The following is a 26338-nucleotide window of genomic DNA, read 5'->3' as shown; positions in this document are numbered from 1 at the left end:
TTGTTTCACTGTTTTCAAAGTAACTGTTGCTACTTTTCACCATTTGCAAAGCATCTGTTCTGTTTTTCTGCCAAGCAGTGTTTGAAATAACTGATTTGCTTGATGTTTAAAGAATTATTTAGTGTCTCATTACTGTTGTTCTACTATTGAAAACATTTTTAGTGTTTTCTGCCTAAATTAGTATAGCTAGTAGCTGTGGCATAGTCTAGATTCAGGTTTGCTGTATCTGAGTCTGTTTGTAGTGGCTGTTGTATTCTGAGCACATTTTCCAAGCCATCTTTGATTGGAAGGTGCCCTTCTGTACCCTTGTAAGAGAAATGTGCTGATTGGAACCTGTCTGAAGGGTGATTGGTCTACGGCTTACAATAAACACCTTCATTGGTTCAATAAGCCCCTTCATTGGTTCCTTTGATTTTTTTCAAGTTTCTAGCTTCTAGTATTTAAGCCCCACATTTGAGTGGGTTTCTGCTTATTTAAGCGTCTTGCTGTACTGTGCACTGCTCAGCAATTGTGCACCATAGACGGACAGATAATTTCTACAATTTTTCCCTTAAATACAGCTGTAGTACATTAGTGTAGTGCTTATTTTTAGTATATATCCACTCTACGAAGTATTGCTAGTGAGCTGTGACCTATTAAACCACCAGCCAAAAAACACAGCCAGAAATACCCATCTACAGAGCACCTCCTAGATCAGTCCTGAAAGCACCCTCTTTGTAATAACAGTTCTTCAAACCTTGCATTATGGACAGTTGGACTACACTTGTTTCTCCTGCTGTCCTTATAGACTTGGGTCTCCTAAGGCAGTGTAGCAACTGCTTCATGTACACCGACAACCCTCTACTAATTACTCACTCTAATACAGAGTGTGAGAGATGGATCTACACCAAAAATCTTGAATCCCTCCTCTCTTGCACTCAAAACAGTAACTACTTATGAATATACTAACACTCTACTGATACTATGCATCGAACACATAAATAAACATACAAGGAGCTTCTCTAAAAAAACTTAACACCAGAGACCTCCAAAAAAGACTGCTACAACTAACACAGTTCCCACAGCACCCAAGACACATAGCAACAAGTGTCTCACCTACCAAGCTCTTAAGGCGTAACACTCAAAAAACACATTTTCTTGTCATTGGAGACTCCATAGTGAGACACATGGATGTCCCACTCACCAGGATAGATAAGGAGAAAGTCACCGTCAACTGCCTGCCCAGTTTCAGGATTCGTCAGATCATGCATGCTCTCAGGTCACTTGGCAACAAGTACCATCATGACTGTGTCATAGCTCATGTTGGAGTGAACAACCTGAGACATATCTCACTGGACTATATAAAGAGAGACATGATTGAGCAATAAAGAGAGACATGATTGAGCTCCCCAAATATGTGTCCCAGGCAGTATGTCCGTAGCCTTGAGCAGCATATTACCCTCACCCAGAACAAGGCCACAGTATAAACAAAAAATGATACATTTCAATAATTGGCTTAGTTTTTGGTGTCATTCAAAGGTGATCTAGTTTCTGTCAGCCTCAGATAACATGGTCAACAAACCTCACTGCTTTGCTAGAGACAGTTTGCACCTGGCACCGCTAGGTTTTTGGGTGCTGGCAAAGGCTCTTGCCTTCCCCCATAGTGCCTTTTTAGACAAGGTCTCAAAAATAAAATTTCCAGCCATAACAAAAGAAGGGTTATGCTGCTAAACGCTAGGAGCACTGCACACCCTGGAAGCACTTCTGTTACTGGAAGATGTAGATGTCTGTGCAGTCACAGAAACTTGGTTCAAGGCCTCAGACAGTACCCTGGCCTTGCAAGTCTACAATGCCTTCCACACCATCAGCCTGCAAAATGAATGTGTGATAATGAAAGGAAAAAGTGTTTCTATCTATATTAGAGATAAATTCACCTCTGGACTAGTTAGACTTGACAACTCCATGGAGTTACTCCAAGTTCTGATTACTATGGGTAAGATCCACCTTCAAGTCACAGCTATTTATAGATCCCCCCCCTCCATGGGTCATGATGCGCATGAAGCCTACTTGACCAAACTGGAGTCAGTCCAAATATTGCCAAATACTCTGGTCATGGGGGATTTCAATTATCCCACCATCAACTAGGAAACCTTAACTCACTAGCACAAAAGTTGCTCGACTTTGTCAACTCAAATGCCCTGGAACAAATTGTTCAAACCCCAACAAGAACAACAAACATGCTACATCTGGTACTCACTAACATGACAAACAGATGTACCATCGCAACTGTCAGACCCTTATTAGTTAAATCTGACCACTAATCAGCCACCTTCAAACTAGCACTAACACCAGAACTCACAAAGGCTGAAGTCAGACTAAAAAACTTCACCAAAGCAAACTATACCCTCCTACAGGAAGATATAAATGCTTTCCATGTCTCACCCCCGGCTGGAAGTAGTAACTACACCAAAGCTTACACTAATGCCCTGTACAATCACTTATATAAAAGTGTATAGACTTGGCTGTTCCAGAGAGAATCAAAGTTAGATCCCCAAGTTAAAAAAGACACCTTGGTGGACATTCAGCATCAACAAACATACAGCAAATGCAAAAAGTTGCTATCTAAGAAAACTAAGGCAAGGTGCCAACAGTGGAAAAGCACTCTTCCCAGCCTCAACAGGTAAATAAGACAATATGTCAAGTCCTCTAAGGGTAACTTTGAGAAAAACTTATCACAGTCAAGGATAACCATAAGGACTTTTACAGTTATGAATATAGCCTAAAAGGTAGGAATTAAGTATGTACCGAATTAGTGACTAATGGTATCACACACACATTGATCCCACAGAGATTCCTGCGGAATGAAGAAAGCAACAGTTATTCCCCTCCACAAAGGAATGAAAGTTATTAACAAATATGCTGAATAAGAGTGGTCCCAGTATTGAACCTTGGGGGATACCTGTATTTGTAGTTATGAAAAGAGAGTAAGAATGTTGACATTTAGTTGATTGCTACCTATTACTGAGATAGTTAGTAAACCATTTCAGGGTAGGGGAGAAGGCCCCAGATTAGAGAGTTTAGTAAGCAGGAGGGTGTGGGATATAGTGTCAAATGCCTTTGATAGATCTAGGAAGAGTGCTGAGACTAAGGAACCAGCTTCTCATGCTCTGTTTACTGTGTTGAGGAAGGAAATGAGGGCAGTGTTAGTACTATGTCTGGGCCTAAAGCCATGTTGAGAGGGGGAGAGGATTTGGTGTTGTATCAATTGACTGAGGAGCTGAGTGTGAATACATTTCTCTAGTACTATACCACTATAGTCTATTACTGTAAACATGTATGTAATATTTTATATGTTGGTTCTTCTTGTGAAACTTTCTATCCCAAAGCCTCCACTGAAAATAGATATTTTGACCAGTTAGACTTTAACTGTCGACAAATGCAAATAAATAAATACATAATACTATATTTGTGGAGTTCTACAAACAAATTGCACAAAGATGAGGAAGCAGTTAGCATCTTATAGTTGCAAATGAACTGTCATGCTGTTAGAACTAAACTGAACAAATAAAGAACTGTAACTATCTTTTGAAACTTGTGAATGCCTAACTGGCCTGATCCTGACTGAACTAGAGGACCAGCCTGCCTACTGGTCTACAAGGTTAATAAATAAATTGATAGATAACAGATAATGTATTTTAAGGGGGCTATTTAAATAATGGTAACTATTCTTCCCCATAAGCATCTAAATAGAGGGGGTGGATTAAGTTGAGTGGTCATGGGGCATTACATTGTCAAAACCCTACAAATGTGATCTTGTGTAATTCACTTTCTCTTAACAGTGACATTTCCATGTTCCCGAGTCAAGTACAAGCATCTTATTAGTTCAGCAGAATATAAGATTGCAGGGCTTGTATGGCACTATTTTGTCAGTCACCACTGGCCAGATGCACTTTCTTTGAATATGGGTTTCAATGCTGTTTCAAGGGAAGAGAAGGCTTAATGTCAAGTCTGTTTTCATTGTGAGACTATATTGCTTTGTTTAGCAGATATCTATCAGTGTTTGTGCTATAAAATTTAAAATAAAAGTTTTAAATTAAATCCAGATAATCCTTGTAGAAGTAAAGAGTAAAACAGTATGCACATTACTGTGTTTATGGTAAATGGAGAGAAACAGCTAAGTAATGGGACACTAGAATGGCTGCAGGGGGAAGAGCTGTGTATGGGAGAACCCATTTGACCATGATTTTAAGAGGGAGGGAGGGGCGGCAAACTCAAAGACAACCCAGGGCTGCACAAACTCTGGCTATGCCACGGTTTGGTATATATGTCCTAAAAGTTCAGGCCAAAACTAACGGGCTACGGCTGACCAAGTTTGCAGATGATTGCAAACTGGGTACAATTATTGAATCCCCAAATGATGTCAGGATACTTCAGGAGGCTCTTGCACAGTGTTTTAATCACAGTCTCAAACTGAATTCAAAGAAATGCATCATCATTCCCTTTGGTAAAACCAATGTCCCTACACACTATCAAATTAACAACAGTAACCTATATAACTATGAAGTGGTAAGAGATCTGGGATCACAAGTAGACCATGACCTTAACTTTCACCAACATGTGTCTACTGTTTTAAGGAAGGATTTCTACTTAGCACATTTGATTAGCAAAGGCATCATCTCTAGAGCAAAGGAGGTTATAACTCCTCTATACTCATTACTAATCAGGCCCATAATTGAGTATAGCTCCACTTTTGGCATGTACCATACAAAACACTTGCAGCAATTGGAGGAACTTCAGAGGTTTCTAACTAAGAAGATCAAGGGACTCCAGCATGTGCCTTATAAAGACCGACTAAAGTCCCTGTCATTATACTTAGTATCATATAGACTTCTTAGGGGACACTTATGCCTGGCTTACAGAGCAATCTCCAACCTAAACCTAATGAATTTGCTGCTTATCCACAAATCAAATGGGACTAGAGCTACCCATTCTGGGGATCTAAATATGGCCGGGGATCCAAATATGGCCTGCAACTTAAACAGGATGTACTGGAGGGACATATTTGTCTCCTAGCAACTGCTGTGTCTTTGGAATAGGCTACCAATTCAATTGAAACAGAGCACCTCTATGACACTTCAAAAGAAACCTGGAAGTGTGGATGGGGCACCATAAATTCTTACCGGGGATAGTGCCCACAACCCTCCTGGACATGGGCAGTCATTACTAAACAGTCTTAGGTACTGACTAGAGTATCTATGGTATTACATTGGGATGAAACAGCTAGGCTTGAAATGACCTCTGGGTTGATAGCCCAATCCTATGATCCTAAATACACAAACCAACACACTTATTCATGTACGCAACCACCAATACTACAGCAACACTGTTATTCATGTACATAGCTACCAATACTACATCAATCCTGTTATTTACATACACAACCAGCAATACTATCCCAACAGTGTTATCCATGTACACAACCACCAGTACTACCCCAACAATGTTATCCACGTATGCAACCAAAAGTACTACCCCAACATTGTTATCCATGTACACAACCACCAGTACTACCCCAATAATCTTATCCATATACACGACCACCAGTTGTACCTCAACAATGTCATCCACGTACACAGCCACCAGAACTATGCCAACACGGTTATCCACTGACACAATCACCAATACTATACCAACAATGTTATCCATGTGCACAACCATCAATATTATACCAACAATACTACACCAAAAATATTATCAATATGCACAATCACCAATACTACAGCAACAATGACTAATACTACACAAACAATGTTCTCGACATACACAACTACCAATACTACATCAGCGATGTTATTCTTGGTCAACAGCTAGAATTCTAGACGAGACTTGATGAAATTAGATCTGTGAAGAGAAGTACATAAAATGCATATGATACATTCAAATGTTTTGTCTTAGGAGGACAAGCATTGATTCAAACACAATAGATCTGGCAAATGGCAATGAGGCCACTTTTTCAGGGATTGGCCTTAAACATATAATATTTCTAGTGGAAATACCTAAACCCTTTAAGAAAGTCTAGCAAGCAGATAGGTTGCAGCCATTTATTAGACAAATGAATGTTGATGAACCACCTGATAAGCAAGATTATGCCACAGGAATGATGACTGTTGCCACCACAACAACAAAATGAGACCATACTACAACATTCATGCTTGACCAGATGTTTTCCCAAAGAAGAACAGATAGCCATTAGTACCTCTTAAGACAAATAACTGACCACACCTGAAAAGGGACAGACCAAATATTTGATTAGAGAGTATGGATGAGTGAAACCACCCACATAAAACAGGTACTTGGGTAGTGAAATCACAGCACCCACAGCTAAACTCTCCCCCTCCTAAAGGGCCTATATATGTCACTATTCAGTAGGTAACAGAGATTCTGTCCTTAAAAATGTACTGGCTAGAAGTTTGGTGTGTGGTGGAGGAGTGTATATTTAATTACGGAAATGGATAAATGTCATTGAAATATTATGATTAATATAATTAAAATGTAGTGCTACAAATGTAAATATGATGGCTGTAACATGACTGAAAAAAAGTAATATTAGATGCCCAACAATGGCAGAATCTGTGGTTTAGTGAAACTGACACAGAGACAATGCCAGTTATAGTTCATTGTTCTGCACATTAGAGACTATATATAACAAATGCACAACATTTAATTTTGAATGTGTTCTTAATATATCATGTAGCATGCATAATAGCAACTCTATATATAAATCATACAATAGTACATGTTGTGCCTACTACTAATGCCATAAGTGTATTTTTTCTGAAGATGAAAAGTGCAGAGGGAGGAATGCTGTGCCTGATCCACAAAGCACACAGGCCATTCTCAGCGAGGAGCATTGCTGTATTCCAGCAGTATGCAGGGAAAGGTCAAGCATGGCAGTTCTGACCCTAAACATTATTTATTACAGTAATATGACATGTCTTATATTATACAAATGCACAGTAAATCACACAACAACAAAGCCTGGAAAATACTCACTTGTAACACATACGCAAAGGCAGGATGATGAAGTACTTCAATATTGATAGACAAATGAAACTCCAACTAAGAGTGAATTCAACCTCACAATCTGTCACAACACTCCCTAGCCTCATGCTCAAAGGTGCCTTTCTAACTTTACGACTAGTACAAATATAAAATGACAGGTACACAAAACTATACTTGCATTGCCTTAAGAATTTTTGTTAGTACCTTAGCAACCCTTTGTGTTACTGTTGCATCTACAAAACTTTATAAAGCAGCACCAGAACAGATAGAGAGAGGGAGAATTCACATTCCATCTTTAAAATTAACACCAGACCTTGTCTGACTGAGCACATTAGGTGAAGGGAACTGAAAGAAAATGATTTGTTATACGTCCAACTCTCATGTATCTCATATGTTTTTATATCAAGCTGGTCACTGTCAGTTTGTCCACTAGCTACATCCTCTTTAAACATCTGCAGCATGCACTTACAGCCTTGTATTACCAGATTTTTACTCCATATAGACAAAAACTCCAAGGTGTTATAAGGTAGGAAGGACAAAGATGCAAGTTGAAAATATGGATGAATGTGACAGACCACATATGTATACATAGGTTCTGGAGCCACAACCATAAGTGTATCAGTGGCAGTAGTGGAATGATGGAGCAGTGGACCAAAGACATTAGACCACACATGGACAGTGCAGATTCAGGTAAAGGAGGAGGACACTATAGTCATGATGTACTTAGCAGGGTGGGTGACAAGTTAAGTGGTTAAGAAATGGACAGATGGGAAAAATGCAGAAAATAGTGAGGTAAGGGGGGATGTACTGACAATGTGGCTAATGTGTTTTAGGGTTCAGTGAACATTAACTAGCAATAGCAATGAAAAGCATTTAAACAAAATTAACTTTTTGAGCACATTTTGCATATATTCACTTGTGAACCCATTGTGTTTATATAACACTGGGCCTTTATCAAAGTATTTTGGGATTCTCCTCTACAGTTGTAGGACTGAAGATGATATTTTTCTCTTTCAGCTGTAAACATGTTTCTTTTCAGGTTTTGTGATCATATGTCTCATTCAGACAGCATGTGTCTTGCATGTTTTTACTACCTCTGGTTTTGGTCACATCAGCTCTGACCACAAGTAGTATTTCAGAAGGACATATATTGAAAAAAATTACTTTTTTGGGTAAAAAAATGCTTTACAGTCTGATATAGTCCAGCACGAATCAGGGGGTCCCTATTCCACTACACTGCAGTGAGACTATAAGCAAAGACCAGTGTTTCTTACTGCTGTTACTTTTAGTTGTTCACCTAAGCCTGATCCTGAAGCCACGGCTAAACCTACCAGCCAGAAACAAAGTGCTGTCCATCTGGCCAGACTCACTCCCAAACCAGTAAATACTACAGGTGCTAAAATTCTGTTTGACCTGCATACAGACCTGCTCATTATAGCCACACTGCAATAAGTCTCCACATTAGGCAGTTTCCCAGCTCTGGATTTCAGGATTTAACAGAAATATCATAGCTAATATCCTCTGTGGATTACTATAACAGGCAAAATAATTCTGTGTAACATCACGGCAAGTTGGGATAACATTATTTCACTACTGAGATTTTTTGATTTCTCTTTTGGGGTCTTCTTCCTGATTTGCAGTGGACATCCCCCCCATATATGTCAACTTGCAGCTTATTTATTACCTGAAAGGGTGATAGCTTTTGCTGGACAGATCCTGGTTTATCATTATAAAGAAAGCCTAGGAAAATTTTTGTTATTACCTGCCAATACACTCCACACACCTTAGGACGTGTATAGATTTTATCTTGCTATGGTAACTCAACACTGACCTACTGACCTTGCACTGTGAAATGGGAGACTTCCTTTCCTTAAACTTATTGATAGAAAGGCTGTTTCGGCCCACTGGCATACAGGCAAAGCAGCCATCTTGGACTACCACTCTAGGTTTCAGAATGTATTGAGGTTGCCGGTGAGGGTCACCTAAACTCTGTGGATGGTTTGGATAGCTGTGCAATGGGTCACCGTGAGCTAGTTAAATCTGAGTTGCACTGCACAGCGCAGGAATGTAATCTTCAGTACTGTTCTTTTTATCTTCAGCAAGGGTACTGAAGTAGCAAAATTACTTTTTTCCTACCCCAAAATGTCATGCTATTTATTTCTGCACACACACACACACACACACACACACACACACACACACACACACACACACACACACACACACACACACACACACACACACACACACACACACATGCTTCTGCCTGTTTTCTAAAGCATAGACTGATTGGCAAACTCCAGACTTGGCTGAAAAATATTTGACATGGCATCTAGATGGTTGGAGAAGACAGATGCTCATCTAATCAAACTTCTAAATATCTGAAGATGGAGCAGTGTCTGTTTAGGTGCACCTAAATAGAAGTAAGGTAACAACTTGACAGATTCTGATTGATACAGTAGGCCATGAAGACCCATTTTCTTAGCATTTCATGCTAACTAATTTGGCCAGAAATCAGAAATTGGCCTTCATAAGAGTCAGACTCCAGTCTACATTATAGCTCATGAATTTTCACAACCAAAGCAGGACGCCAACACCATCTTCATACATGTCAATGGCTGTTGATCAACATTCTGAAGGAAGAATGTTTCAAAACAAGATGCTTTCTGCCAAAGTAATCATTGCCACAATCCATGCCTTACACATACAAGCATCGAATAGCTTGGGGGCTACCCTTTTTATTTGAATAAGTCTGCACATTTAGGTAATAATAAAACCAAACTGTGGAAAAACTTTGTCAGGATTCCTTGTGCAAAAGCATACTTCGTAGAAGCTATTTTCTGAATTTTCCAGAATACATGACTTTGCAAACCACTTTTGCAGCAACTATAGTGTCATTCTGTCCTATCATACTGTAGTATGTGTTGTATGTCCTTAATGAACAGCTCTGAAATTTATTAATGGAATATACTCAGGTTCAAAACATATTCTAGTTATTCCAATATACCTGCAAGCTAGTCAGCATGCTGTCACAGAGACAGGACATCAGTCTGTGCCACTAGTAAGCTGATGTGGGCTTCAGAGTTTTATGTCAAGGTGGATCCCTATCACATTATCAAAGTTTCAAAACTTCGAAATTCATATGGTCAAGATCATATGAACAAAGTCTGTATAGTTTTCCTCACTATAGTGTGATCTCAGAGTTGGTATATTTAATTAGCAGGGGGGTGAGGGATCACAGCCCCTCATGTGGAGAGTGCAGGGTGGGTGCCCCCTACAAAAACAATATATATATATATATATATATATATATATATATATATATATATATATATATATATATATATATATATATATATATATATATATATATATATATTATTTATTTATTTTATTTTCAAAGTTTCAAAACTTCAATCATATGGTCTCAGCTTTATGAATTTCAAAACTTTGATAATTTGATAATTTGATAGTGATCAGTAAGGGAGTGTGAAAACAGTGCAGTTTTTTATGACTTAGTGTGAGGAATGTCTTACTAATGTGTGTGTGTGTGTGTGTGTGTGTGTGTGTGTGTAAGTACCTGAATGTGTACAAGCATAGTCATTGCACATATATTTGTGTGTGCATGCACGTTGTGTGCATATGTGGTATGTGTGTATATGTGGACATACATCTGTCTGTATGTCTGTTCTCTCATTCTCTCCCTGCAAATATGCATCATCCAAGACTAAAAATTACAAAAATACAGGAAGACACTTTCCAAGATAAAATGACCACCAACTATTTTTACCTGACTCAAACTAGGCTAGACTAGTGAGCATATCAAACAAGTGCCTCTCTGCCTTACAGTCCACTCTATCTGGGGAGCACAACATAAAAGATTAAAAAATCATAGCAGTTGTGCTACACATGCTGAATGGAGATCAAAGTGACATTTTTTATCACTTTATCAGGGTGGTTACAGAAATATATCCACAGGAACTGTAGCAATATGGATATAAAGCTGTTGATGTACTACCTTCTGACAAAAAAAAACTTATATGTAAATGCATAAATGTCCTTTACTGGTGTGTTACTTTTTAACAAATAATTATTATGCATAAAGGCTTATGTATGAAAAAAATATTTTTCCTTTTTCTCTTGACCTCATGATACTCAGTCATCACCATGACACATGATGTCATCAACATTATGATGCACACTAGAACATGAAGCGTACCTTGTACGGTCCAGTAAAATATACTGCAATGCAGTGCTATTTGTAATATTTAATAGGGTTAAGTAAAATTGATATTAAGAACAACAAACAAACTCATCTTAACAAGACATCTTTGTAGTTCATACTGAAAGATTAGCTCTTGAAACACTTTGTTCTTCCACCACTTTAAAAGATAACCTCATTCAGATTTACAGTACAAGATTCTAACAAGAAAATAGTTTATCCCCAGAGAAGGCTCGTGTGCTATTTCATGTCACAGTCAAGTAAGTGCAACTCAAAATATGTGAAAAAGGCAGCTCTCAGGTATGCCTGCATTTCAAATGCATGTCTAGGTTTGCCTCATGATTCTCCTTCATCCTTAATACATTTAATTTAGTATTTAATTATCTAATTTAGTTATATTTTTTTAACTATGTTGGCTTTGCTGTAAAATTTGCACATTTTCAAGGCTGACTCAATGGGGAAAAACATCATAGGTTCATAGGTAGGTACTAGGCTATCGGCTCAAGGGCCTACATAAGCCTAGCCAACAAGGTTCCTTGGCTTACGCCACCCAAGAAAGTTATTTTCCTGTGCCACTGTCGAGCGGAGACACAGAAGTGATCCCCGGGGTGTATTTCCTATTTCCCATCCACTCATCAAGATTTTTCTTGAAGAGTGCAAATGAAGAACTTTGCTTGACATAGATGGGTAGACTCTTCCAGAGTATGGGAAGTCTCTGGGACAGGAATCTATCCCTCCAGCATGTCCTGTTTATTGTGGTGACAAAGTTTAGGTCCCTAGAGCATGTAGCTCGGAGGGATTGGGATTTCTTTAGGTGTAGCATGTCCAACAGCTTTAGGTTTGACATAGCTTTATATGCTAGGCAGAGATCACCTCGGAGTAGGCGATATGCTATGGAGTAAAGCTGGAGTTTTTTGAGACGGTCAGTGTAGGGCATTTATTTGAGGCCAGTAATCTTCTTTGTGAGGTACTTCTGTGGCCTTTCCAGCTGCTGCAGAAGTCTTGTGAGGTACATTCCAAAAGGGGCGTTGTACTCTATAATAGGTCTAATGAGTGTTGAGTAGAGGGGAACAATGACCTCTGTTTTCCTGGACCAGACAGTATTCTAAACATTAACAAACATCCTAAACAGTGATAAGATGAGAACAAAAACAAATCCTCAGACAGGCAGCTGGAAGTTTCATTATAAGTTCTATCAGTGTTATTGCTGGCAATTTGAATCCAGTTCATACACAGATCTTAACATAGTTAAGATGGCATTCTAATTATGGGCAACAGCTGCATGCAGTAATGTTTTATAGCATTGGGGCCACAAAAATGTCAGCAAAACTAAATATAAATCCAAAAGTGCTGCAGGATGGCCGTCTTGCTTTCTGTATGTCAGATGCCTGCAGTGTTTTTTTTTTTTTTTTGTATTTTTTGTAACAAAATGACAGCACACAGTGAAATGACAAACATTAAAGCAACAGATAGATTCTCACTCGTAAAGTATCTACACAGAAATGTGTTTATTGTGTGTCAGCCTTCTAAGCAAATGAAACCTATAATTTTAGATGAGACCTTGATCTAGGATCATTACAAATGATTTCTTTAAGCTTCATCTTTAATTAATAAGATAAGGTTCTGACAGGTACTATGGACACTGCCCCATCATACCATATGAACAAGACTGGCAGTTTATCTTAAAGGCTGGAATATAGTCATGCTGTTTGGGTTAACATCAAAGATCATTACACTGTGTTTCAACCTCTGTTATTCCATTTCTTGCACAAACTGTTATTACTACAAACAAGTTGTGTTTGCACCTCCCTTTAAAACTAACATTTGTTTGCACCTCCCTTTAAAACTAACATTTATAACATTCTTCTCTATGTTATCAAGAAGTACTTCCTGTAATTGCATCAAAAAAGACATTTACAAAAATAACAAACTACTCTGAATCATAAATTAGACAATGCCACATGCACAATATATGAACAAAATATGAGACTACTTCCTCACTCTAGTCAGTAATTGGCATATTCAGTTTTTTACACCATTTGACACCAGATGAATATTCCTTGTTAATTTGTGGCAGCTATGGTATCTTTTCTAGGATGCTTGTTTCAGATTATGTAAAATAATTGTTATAAATCCAATAAATCTTGCAACTGTACTTGACCCACCTAATCTTGTGCAGCTGAGGCAAAGGTCTTAAAAATATGAAAGATGCAAGTTCTGACACACTGGCAATATGAGCATTATACCTCATCCCCTTCAAACACCAATAGTTTCATTTTATGTGGACAATGTTGGTGCTTGCATTGTGCAGCCTCCAAATGACTGGACTAGTAGGTGGACATAACGACAACCAAGCTTCCACAAATGTCTATGAGTAGCCAGTATCAAGCAACAAAAACAGTTACCTTATTCAGGCAAGCCAGTCAGAATGTGCAACAAGCTCTCACAGCTGGTAGAGCTGCCTATGTTCATCTTTGTCTAATTCCATTTCAATAAAAAAACATTAATTTTTAAAAGTGCAAAGAAGATAGTCATCAGGGGCTTACGGTTTGGGAGGGCTGCTCTGTCAAACAAACCCACAGCCTTATATAATGAACTCCATGAGATCAGGAAATTCTGTTCAGAGAAATGGTAGTCAGTAAAATGCTTAACAATGGAATGCAACTCAAAGCATTTCTGTAAGATTTTTTTTTTGTTACAGAACCTAGTGTGACAGCCATTCCACACACATAACAACCTACCCAAGGTCACATGCAAAAGTTCACCTAAAAAGAATGTCATACATCAACTCCATGGTATAATGCCATATAATGCATATTGTATTACATATATTACATATATATAATTTAACCATACTTATAGCATATACCAAACAACAGTCAACCAGGCTGGCAGTATATTAATTCATGTTGTTAGCCTTTGCTAACCAGCCCAGCAAATGTATACTTCTGTTTTCAGGGTTGTCACAGACACTTTGATCTTAAAGTCACACATTACGTAAATAAATGTTGAGGAAATCAAACCCATGTTAGAGAATATAACTCTCTGATAACTGTACACTTAACCATCCATCCATACCTGCAAAACTGTTTATGTGCAAAGATTAGTGAACAGCATGTAAACAATCTACACAGCTGGTAGCAAGGCTCGTCTTTCTCTATGTATTATAATAACAAGTTAAAGAGGCAAGGAGTGAGCAACAGAGAGAAAGAGAGTTAAGATACAAACGTTAGCAAAGTCCAGACAAAGCCAGCAGCTACATGTCAGCTTTATACTCACCATTACTTTACCGCTCCACAGATATGAACAGAAACAGCAGTCCTAAAGGTCTCGATCTTAATTACTTCTCTACCTCTTTCTTCCTTTGCTGGAAGGTTTTTTCAGCTTTTGTCTGCGATCAGGAACCTGAGTTTAAAACAAAGACTATAGTTAGGTAAGACAGAAAACCACTAAGTACAACATCACTCAATGTATCCAAAACAGACATATGGCATTCTTGTGGTAGATTCTGTGTAGTGTCCCTGACGCAAGCCTTTATCTGCTGAAATAACCTTTGCTGTGCAGCGACCTCAGGTAAAATGATTCCAGATGGGAGGAATGGGTACCATTTCCAAACATTCTACTGCAGTGGATCAGTGTAGTGTTTATGCAAGTACCTAACATCTAATCCGAGTAATGCAGCTCTGAATACTTGTACAACTAATTAAAGATTCTTGCAGTTTCAGTCACACTCAGTAGTAGGTAATATTTAGGATGCTATGACTAGAGAGAACAGCTGAACTTTCTAAGTGGGGGGGCTGTAGTTAACAGTGTAATGCTATGGAGTGTATGTGTGTGGGGGAGGGGGAGGGCATTCACAGATACTGCACTGCAAGTCTCTTCCAACAGGCGTCACTGCAAACAATTATGTGAAAACTCTGAATAAAAGAACTGACATCTACTAGAGTCATAGTTTTTTCTCAGCAGGCATCACTGTAACTAAAGGATTAGGAGCCCTGTGTGTGTGGGAGAGCTCAGAGCTGTCTAGTAGCCACAGCCTTCACAGCAAGGAATACTGTCTGCAAGCTGCAATGTTAAAGTAGCACTTAAGGAACTCTTTGTTAAAGAAGTCCTGGCACAGCACCCACCCACTTGTGATGGCTAAGCTTCCTGTAGCAATTGCCTCTGCAAGTGATGCTGTCACTGCTCTGCATACAGCCCTGTGCTCACGACTTCCTCTGCATATCACTTAAGCAAGGTTTACAGCTCTCACTGTGTGACTTCATGTGGATATACAATGTTTCCTTTACAATCTGTTTTCTGAGCTGCTAAAATGTAATTATGTCTGACTCCATAATAGATGTTCAGAGGAATCACAGGGTTGTCTGTCTGAAAAAAAAAAACACATAGAGAAATTCTAAAGTCTGTCAAAAGTTGACACACCCAGTAAGAAACTGCTCAGAGGTAGAAAGTATGCCGATCTGATGTTAATCAGAGAGTTAAGGCCAAATGCCCGGGCCTAGAATACTCCTAAGATCAACCAAACAAAGTTTCCATTGTCCAGCTTTCCTTCGGCATCCTTGTTTTTAAAAAGAAGCTGAAGCCACAAACAGCAAAAAGTTACAGTGTGCATTCCTCTCACCTGGGTCATGTTTTTAGCAGCCTTAAGTTGATCCTCTTCTAGTTTACTTAGAATTAGGGGGTGGAGCACAGGCAGAGTTAGTCTGCAGCCTACTGTGTTCAGTTGCAAAAAAAAAAAAAAAAAAACAACGTGAGGTGACAGTTTTCCTGCTTGAGTCATTCTTTCATACTTTTGCCAGCCCCCATCTCACTAATCATATTGAAGCAGTCTTGGAACAAGAGAATGCCACACACATACACACGCACACAAACGGCACCATTATTACACACAGCTGTTCGCACAAAGCATAAGATTACAGGGGTAGAAGGTCAGAATATACAAATCAAGTATGTAACTGATGGACATTGTGACCGCTTCTCATGAAAGTCTGTTAGATTTTTTTTTTTCTGAGCTTTAAGAAAAATTGCATCAGTATCCTGCCTCCATACAAAAGTTAAGCCCTCATTTAAAGCTACAGTCACTGTAATGCAAGACATTAACCACACCAGATCCAGCAACACGGAAAAGGGTACAGAGAACAAACACAAATGTCTGCATATAACTTGTAGCACTAACTGAAGTGAGAGTGATGTCTACTACTGAAGTAAAGTAGATTCAGCCCTAGCAAGCTGGCATTATGCACGCTGTTCAGTGTTAAGCAATTTATTTACTACACTGCACTTAGCAAGCATTTTATACACAAAAAAATGTACACTTTGAATCTTCTTACAGGGATACAGGCACTTTTCCTTTTTTACTACAGTTAAAGCAAAAATAAATCTTTTTTCTGTTATTGTACTGGAAAGAGGTCATCGCTGCAATCAGGGAACGAAATGAAGACATTTCATTCTTTTGTTTTGGAATGCAGTAAAAGTAGCTTTGGTATGACAGGAAACATTTTTGTACTATTAGACTATGATGATGCAAGTTTTGTAATGGTGTAGTGTCTTTTCAAATGAAATGTGGTATTTATATTGGTGAGATGGGAAGAAATGGTTGTTGGTAAAGTGTATTGACAGCATGCTGTTTTTATAGTCAGACTACAGTTCCCTGAAGTGGCAGTTGATGGAATACCATCTAAAACAATGTTGCATGTTTATGTTGGGATGGCATCATTCTATGGAATAGTGCTAGGTGATGTAAGGTATATAGCAGTGTAATAAAACAATATTGCATATTTATATAGGGGCGGCATTACTTCTCTGTATCAGGGTACTATAATTATGTGCATTGGACAAGTGTAGTTTCTTTAGTGATGTATAAAACTGCAATGCACTTACTTGTATACTCAGATGACACAATAAATGTGTATAGGTTCATAGGAGATTACCAGGCTAATGACTCAAAAGCACTTACCAAGCCCAGCCAGTTTTATCCGGCTTTTACCCAATTTTCTGTCCCTAGGGGAAAAATAAGGGTCAGCAAGAGGAGTTTTGACAATTTTTACAGACCGCCTCTGTCCATAAGGGACCATTTGTCCAAATTGCACTTAAAAATAATCAGGGAAGGACTCTGTCTGACATGAATAGGAAGCCTATTCCAGAGGAGGGGCAATATCTGAGTAGTTAAAATCACCCATGAGTAGTGTGTTGGGCTGAATGGTAAGTGATTCTAGTAACTTCAAGCATGCAGAGTGATTTTCATGGGTCATGGTTGGGGACCTGTAGCTAACTATGATATGGAGGATTTTGCCTGTGGTCAGCTGGACACAGAGTAGCTCAAGTGACTCATCCAGCTTGACCAACCTAGAGCTGTGATTTTTTTTTTTCAGAGGGTGGTCTGAATGTGTGATAGGCGTTGTAACCTTGTACTGTTGGGGTGTTTTCCGCACCCTTGAACCACATCTCTGCAACTGCATAGACATCAGCATTCTCTAAGGTGAGGAAAGCTTCCAGGGAGTGCAGTTTCTTGTTAAGACTCCTAGCACTGAGGAGTGGTATCTTCAGCTTGGCATTAGAAAAATGTGTTATGTTGTTAGGTCTGTTGGTTTGGCACTGCCTAAAAAGGGCACTATGGGGGGGGTGGCTAATGCTTTGGCCAGTATTCAAAAGCCTAGCAGTGACAGCTGCAGACCACCTCTGGCAAAGCAGCATGGTCTGTTGATCATGTCATCCCAGGCTGACAAATACTGGATCCCCTTGAAATAACACGAGTAGCTAAGCTAATTATTGAAGCCAATAATTTTCTGTTTGAATTGTGGTATCATTCATGGTGAGGATAGAATTTTGCTCAATGTGAGGCTCATACCAGCCTGCAACATGTATTCAAAGAGGTCCATCATGTCTCTCTTCAAATTGTCCAGGGATATGTCTCAAGTCATTCACACCCACATGGACTATGACTGATTTATACTGGTACTTGTAGTTGAGTCACCTAAGTGTCTGTGTGATCTCACAAATCCTGGTCCCTGACAAGTAACTATCTGTAACCCTCTGTTTATCCAACCTGGTAAGGGCAGCATCCATGTGTCTCACCATGGAGTCTCCTGTGACCAAGATGTTTGAATGTGTGGTGTTTCACCTTAGAGGCTTGCTTGTGGTGACACTGTGATGTGTATTTTTATGTGTAGTGATTGGTGTTTTTTTCTGGTTTTGTTTGCATTTCATTTCTAAGGGCAGGGTGTGGGAGGCCTCTGAGGTTTTGGTAATTTACTTGTGGGTACCTTCGCATTATGTGGGTTTATGCGTCAAGACCTTAATTAGTGAGGGAAATGATGTGCGTGTGTTGACAACCTATTTGTCATTTGATTTGTCAGTATGTGAGAGTCGTGTCTCAATTTTCATAGTGTAACTACATTTCTCACATACTTTGTTTGTTTGTTTCAGGATTAAGTGATTGTCAGTATACATGAATCGATCACTACACTGCCTCAGGATGCTAATGATCACCTGGCTGACCACAGAGATAGCAGGAAAGTACCTATCCATAGTTTCAGTTTTTTTTACTATGGGTTCAAATAGAGCGAAGACTGAGGAGACATAACTGGACTGGGATAATAGCACAGGGTCGAAGAATGGGTGCTATACTCAGTGTGACTGCAGCTATCCAACAAGGTGATGCTGCTCTGCTCCCAACTCAGATGCTCCTAGAGCAGCAGGGGGACTGAGGAAGGTTGCAGAGATAGTTATTCTAAGGGAAATTTTAACTTGAAAGCTTTTATGCCTATGCAGGGCACCGCTAACTGCCACTGTGTGGAGAGCAGCCTAGCGCAAACACTAGGCTTATATAGAATCAGAAAAACAAGTTTTACAACAGCAAGACCTACAGACCAGTCAGGAAAACACACAATAAGCTTTCAGCCAGCAGCCCCCAACTCAGATATGTTTGCTACAGCACACTTCTGCCACAAGAGAGCAGTCAGAAAAACCTATTAATGTAAAAAATGCTAGTCACAGAGCTTGTGTAGGGAAACCACACAATGTAGATACTACAGTCCTGTAAAACTAACAGACACAATGTAATTAAGTACTACAGCAGTAGTGGAAATGGTTCAGCTTCGAAACTCAAAGTGCAAGAAATGTAGCAGTTAATACAGGATTCTTATGAAATACAACAAAAATTATCAGCAGAGATGCAAAATACTTATTTTTGTTCTTTTAGCAGCAGATGGCTCTAGATGCAGCAGATTCTCTGTAATTCTCAGGTGAAGTAGCCAAGCCAAGAGCAGCTCTGAGGAATTGAGCACAAACCCATACAAACGCATTATGTTTATGTACATTCTGTAGTACTGTACTCATATTGTAGTACATGCTTATGTACTGGGATGGTGATTTTTTTTCAATGGTATAATAAAATGATGGGTAATGAGTTATTTTATGTTCCCTAGCAGCGTACTAATATGATGTTTTCTGAAACTGTGTGGTTATTTTAGAGGAATATTGATATAATTCTGTGCACCCAGATACTGGGAAATGACAGTGTGATTTATATAGTAGTGAAGTAAAATGAGCCAAAATGAAATTCTGACTTCTGTAGTGATGTGTGCTAATATAGTAGGATAATGTAGTTTCCCTTGCAATATACCAAAAGGTGCATTTTATGTATCCCTTGTGATTATACACTGGAATAATATGATGGTGGTCAGCTTGGATGGCAACATTTTTATGCAGGAAAAAAACAACAGATCCATTATATCCAAGGGCTGAACTCACCCATATGCCATTTTACTTGGTGCATACTGATAGCCTGCTGGTGTAAAAAGTGAATGGTGACTAACCAAATTCAACAAGCAGAGACTGTAGGAAACTAACAGCCAGAATTTCCAGCTCTGAAAAAAATCAGATGAGTGAGCACATGTGTGGGAACAGGGTGAGGCACACAGGATCACAGGTAGAGCCTGCCTATGATATGGAGAAAAGGCTTTGCCAGTTGCCTTAGTGAGTGTCTACATGGTACCAGCAGGATGGATGCAGTCAGGAGGGTAGTAGTGGAATGACTGACATGTAGCTGCATGAATCTGTGAATGTGGGAATTGAGGTACCCTGTTTCTATAAGCAACACTGGCACATGCTTGGGATGGTTAAATTAAATCAGAGGAACTCAGGAAATGTCAAAGAACAATTACTCACAGTGGAATAGTGGGTAGCATTGTTGCCTCACAGCAAGAAGTTCTCCAGTTTGATTTTTATCTGCGTTGCCTTCTGTGCAGAGTTTACATGTCCTCCCTGTGTTCACATGACTCTTCTCCAGGGGCTCAAATTTCTTCTCACATTCCAAAGGCAAGCAGTATGTGGACTGGACACTGAATTTGCTGTAGGTATGAGTATGTGTGTGCCAGGCCCATCCAGAAACAAAACTAGGGCAGGGCCAACCACCCAAGGTCGTGAACATTGGCTCTAGATGATGGCCAGTGTTGGTACAATATCATAACCGGATTTACAATATGGGAAAAAGGGGATTAATGATTGATGGGCAGAAATTAGAATGACTGAATTTCCATGGTACATCAGGGGCAAAGACAAAAGTGCAAAGAACAGACCTGCAGATCTTTGCAGAATAAGCTTCAGGGTAGTTTATTCTTCTGCTCTCCTTGGGCAGTTTCATACATTTATCTAGTTTGTGTATATATTTTCCTTACAGAAACAACATGTACAGTTGAGCATAGTTTCACATTTACAAGTAATGAGACAGTTTTCTTGCTCTTGGCTAGCTATCCTACTATGTTCCATTCTGGATTTTTTTAACTGTTGTTTGGGCTAACTACGAAGTTAACATTGTAACACCAGGTAGTCTTTTTGGCTAAAAGTTTTAAGTGTGGTAAACCTTTATTTGTTTTCTGGCAAGGGAGAGCTTTTTCATTGATTCGTGGATGCATTAGTTCATAGGTGTGTACCAAGCTAATGACCATCGGAGCCTTTTTAAGCCTAGCTATGCCATCCCAAATATCTGATAAGTTCTGGTACCCTTGATAGTGTAAGCAAGGGCTTGGGAGATGAAACATTTACAAGCAGAGGCCTGGAAGATGAACCATTTATAAGCTGCCTGTGTGCACTGGATACACAGGTGCCAAATCACGGGTGAGTTTCCAGTTACCCATCCAGTTGTCCAAGTTACACTTGAATTGGGTTAGAGAGGAAGCAAGGTAAGGGAGTCTGGTCCAGAGAAGTTGCAATCTCAAGATGTATACCTATCTCTCTGAAAGGTCATATTTATATCACAGACATGTTTTAAGTCTTTAGAATGGGTAATTCTAGTGCTGTTTGTTTTTGGGATATGCAGAAGGTCCATCAGAATGCGCTCTGAGGATGCTTTGTATGCCAGGCATAGATCTCCCCTCAACAGCCTATAAGAGACAAAATACAGGGATAGGGCTTTGAGGTGTCCTGCATAGGACTTGCTACTTATACCCCATATTATTTTAGTGAGGAGACTCTATGGATGTTCCAATTTGCCAAAAAATACCAAATTTTTTCTTAAAATAACAGAGTGTCATCAAATTCCTGGGGGCCATTTTAAATCGCAATTTATTTACACTACCCCTTTCATCAGCCTGAGAATGCAGTCCTAACCTCAGACATGACGATGTCACTGAAACCATTACCTAAGGGTGTGCATATGTTTTGGCAACTGTAGTTAAGTGATGAGATGGATGAAATCCTCAGCAGACTAAAACTTGCATAGTTAAAGGTGATTAAAGAATATGTTTCACAGCAAATAACATTCCATAACAGTATCCAATACAGATGGTTTGAAGTATGGAATAAAGTGCTGTTTCTCCTGCCACTGAGGAGGTTGTTAACAGCATACAGTAAAAGCTTCCTGATGTTTAAACCATGTTTCTGCAGAAACAATGAAGGTTGCTTGGTTCCTATGCTAATCTGTGTCTTCTGTGACGGATTCTTCAGAGGAATCCAGATGTTTCCTCTTGCATGTCCTCTTTCAGGGTGGCTCCTCAATGGGGATCTCTGGGGAGAACTCTGAAGAGGAGGGGCCCTGCAACTGGGTAACTTAAAGCTTCTGTGCATGCTGTCCTGTCATAGAGATTGATGTTATCTGAAGAAGTCCGGTCACTGAACCAAACGAAAATTGCTTCACTTTACTTGTCTGTCTTTATTAAACTTGTGCAGTTGGATAAGATATCTCTGAGTGCCTTTTACTACGTTTGTGAATTTAGTAAACCATGAAATAAATGAGGAAATAAAACAGCACAAACAACTACATAAAGGTTTGATAATCAAAACTACACTGTAACTAGATAGCAGCATAGCCTGAAACCCATATGAATAAGACAGACATAAAAGACTTAGTAAGGTTTGTCTGTAAAACTCAATTACACTGCATTTTTTATTTATTTATTTATTTTACATTTGTTGACCGGGCTAGTCCAGCTGGATATATGTCCATTTTCAGTGGAGGCCTGGGGAGAAAAGCTCCGCAAATTACAACAACATAAAAGGTCAAGACAAAGACAATAACAGTATAATTTGGTACATAAGAAGTTTTAACAATTATAGTACAAGCCTAAGATTATATATTTTATATTTCAGTAGGAAAAAGGAAAAATTTATCTAAGAATAGATGAATAAGACTAATACATTTGCATTAGAAATGGTGTAGTACAAATCTTTATAACATATTACAAAATTAGATACACCTAGTAATTTATGATAAGAGATACTAAGGTCTCACAAAAACCTAAGAAAGAAAAACACTAGAGATCAACAGATAGAGTATAGAAGATCAGCAAACAAGGATGGATTTCTAGTGTTATTTAACACATAGGTTGTGATACTATATGAAGGTGTTTGATCATTCCACAGTATATACTTATTTACATGAGAAAAAATCCTAAGGAAGGTTAAGCTCACTAAAAATTAGTGAGACAACACAAGATCATGATCATGGGAGGCTAGGGATTGTGGGAGCCTAGTTAATAGTTAGGTACTTAGTCTGGGTTAACACAAGGGCATAGCCAGTGTGATTTGAGGTAGGGTTTAAGCTTGCTTTTAAATAAGCAGACAGAGGATATTGAGGTTAGCTGGCTTGGGAGGATGTTCCAGGATTTACCTACTGTATTGGAGAACAAGGTGTCACCAGCTAAGTTGTTGGATTTTGATATTTGTACAAGTAGGTTATTAGCTGAGAGTAAGGTCTTGAGGTTATTATAGGGGATGACTAGGGATGTAAGTATGGATGTATTTTGAGGTAAATACAGGATCTTATGGGCTACTATTAATTGATTGAAAAGTATTAAATCTGGCAGCTCTAACCATCCTAACTGATTCAGATTGATACAGTGATGAGTTCTATAGGAGGACCCAGCTGCAAATCTGGCAATATTGTTGTAGGAGGATGTAAGTTTACTCAGATTACTTCTACATATTTTGGTATAGTTAGGGGAGGCATAGAGCAAGGTAGAGATGAGGTGGGTATGAGCAATAGTAACCCTGGCTGGAGGTGTAAGAAAGGGTTTTATTCTATAGAGGGAACCTAGTTTCTTGTTTACTATTTTTATGGTGTTATTAATGTGAGGTTCAAAGGACAAGTTGTTATCTATTAGTACCCCGAGTAGTTTGGTCGTTGGTTCAGGAGATATTATAGTTCCATCATTTGAAGTAATAGTAAAGTTAAGTGGGGAGGTTCTGCCGGTGGGGGTAAATAGTAGCATTTTTGTTTTTTTGGGGTTAAGGATAAGACGTCTTTGTAGGAGCCAGTTTTCAACTGTACTAAAGGTCATTTGGGTTAGTGACTGAAGTTCTGATTGAGAAGCAGCAGCATATGAGTGTGGAGTCGTCAGCGTATTGGATACAGTCAGCTTGAGGAATTACAGAATGAAGGTCATTTGTAAAGATGGAGAAGAGTAATGGGCCTAATACTGATCCTTGCGGGACCCCTAGAGTGACTGGGACGTGGGAAGATAAAGTATTTTCCCATAGTACAGCCTGTTGCCTGTTATGTAGGTATGATTGGAACCACTGTATAGTGTGGTTGTCCAATGACAGGTTTTTGAATGTGTCTATAAGGAGGTGGTGATTCACCATGTCAAATGCTTTGGACAGGTCAATAAAAACAGCTGAGGATAGAGTATCAATATTACGATTACTGTTAATATGGTTAGTGAAGGATAAGAGAGCAGAGGTGGTGCTATGAAATGGTCTAAAGCCATGTTGACAGGGTGCTAATAAATTGTGATCGAGTAGGTAGGTTAACATTTGTATGTGTATACATTTCTCCATTATTTTTGCCAAAGGAGATAGAATAGCTATGGGCCTATAATTGGACAACTCTTTGGAGTTAACGCCCTTATGCAGGGGAATAATGTGAGAGACTTTCCAGATTAGGGAAATAGATCCTTCAGAAATAGTTCTGTTAATGAGGATGGATATGGGGTAGGCTATGACTTTAGCAGCTTTTTGCAGGTATTCTGCAGGTAATTTATCAGCAGAGAGAGTAGTGGGTTTAAGTTTCTGTATGAGGTTACAGATAAGTGAAGTGGGCACTGGCTGAAAATGAAATTGATGAGAATTATTGGTAAAGGTTGTGGCAAAGCCTGGGGTGCTAGGGGATAGCTGGTTGGCTAGGGATTGTATGGTTTCAGTGAAAAAAGTATTAAATGAGTCAGCTATTTGGATGGGATTGTTGTGATCAGAGCCAGAGGGAGAGGGAGTACTTGAGCATCCAGGGTGTAGGAGGTTATTGATACCTCGCCAGAATTTTTGGGGATTATTTTGGTTGGTTTGTTGTAGTTGGTAGTAGTAGTTTCTTTTATCGGCTAATATGGCTTTTTTTGTTTAATTTCTTAGCTGTCTGAATTACAGGTGGTCTGAGGAGCTTTTTGTTGAGCGCCATTTGGCCCATTGTTTATTTCTTTGGAGGATTTTTTGTTTGGTCGTTTTGGTGAGCCATGGTGCCGGTTTGGTTCTAATTCTAAGTTTGCATAATGGGGCATGGCTGTCTAAAATGGTGAGAAATTTAGAGTTAAAGTATTTCACAGCATTATCTATTGGGAGGTATTTCAGGGGTGACCAGTCATAGGTGGCTAGTTCAGTTTGAAAGTGAGCAGGGTTAAAATTTTTGGCAGTGCGAATAGTTCTACAGATGGTAGAGTTTAGGATGACAGTTTTTGTTCTGATTAAATAGGTTAGCAAGTGATCACTTATGTCCTCAGGGAGGGTGCCTGTTTTATAGTTTAGTTGGGGGGTATTAGTGAGTATCCAGTCAAGGGTACTAGTTTTGTTGTTAGTTTTATTGGTGAGGTTGGGGATGTTATAGTTTGGGTAAAACCATATAAGTTGATATGAGTAGAAGGCTGCTCAGATGTACAGGAGTTCCAGTTAATGTTAAACTTGTGCAGTCAGATAAGACCAAGTATAATGGTTTCTTGGGGGTAGTTACTTGACAGCCAGCTGAGGATAGCCTCTAATGTATTGATGTTATTGCCTGGGGGAAGATAGACCCATGATAGATATATGGCTTTGCTTTTGTTAAGCTGAATCTTAGTTAGAAGAATTTCTGCATTGTTGCAAAGTGGAGGTTTGGAGTTTAACAAGGTAACTTGTAATCCATTCTTATAAAGTATGGCTACGCCTCCTCCTTTTTTAGTGTTATGGTCACGTCTTATGATACTATAGCCAGGGGGTAGAACTGCACTGTCTTATAGTGATGGATTAAGCCATGTTTCAGACAGACAGAAGATGTCAAAGGAATAAACATCAATAAGGGCATGCAGGTGAGCTATTTTGTTTTTGATGCTACGAATATTAAGATGAGCTATCAGGAGAGAGTTGGGGGGCTTGGTAAGTGTCTGTGTGATTTAAATTGTTGGTGTATCAGGCTGTGTAGCTGTGATAGTGGTAGGGCCTGGGTTGGGGTGTATATCACTGTCTAACAGGGAGTGGACCTGAACTTTTAGGATGAGTTGTAGAAGCTTAAAAATTAGGTTCTTATTTTTTCTAGCTAGTGGGTTACATTGAGAGATGTGATGGAGTCTATGAAATATGGCTGCTGAGTACTTAGCTGAGCTGGGGAGGTTGCTA

General features: G+C 39.1%; 1 protein-coding gene across 3 annotated transcripts in view; it reads right to left on the bottom strand.

Moving 5' to 3' along the window:
• Positions 1 to 16167, bottom strand: part of LOC122812030 — a 639997-nt gene extending 623830 nt beyond the window's left edge. For 2 of the 3 annotated variants that reach the window (XM_044084271.1, XM_044084270.1), the window contains exons 1-2: positions 15885 to 16167; positions 14543 to 14668 (exon numbers count right to left, since the gene is read on the bottom strand). The gene's annotated coding sequence lies outside the window, so the exon portion shown is untranslated. Of the gene's footprint in view, positions 1 to 14542; positions 15004 to 15884 lie in introns of those variants that run through there. The other variant, XM_044084272.1, reaches the window with a different exon arrangement.
• Positions 16168 to 26338: the final 10171 nt, after the last annotated feature.

The sequence above is a fragment of the Protopterus annectens genome, chromosome 9.part0 (genome assembly GCF_019279795.1).
Source record: "Protopterus annectens isolate FY-2018-M chromosome 9.part0, PAN1.0, whole genome shotgun sequence".
Classification (NCBI taxonomy): Eukaryota; Metazoa; Chordata; order Ceratodontiformes; family Protopteridae; genus Protopterus; species Protopterus annectens.
This window is presented reverse-complemented; position numbering and strand designations above follow the sequence as displayed.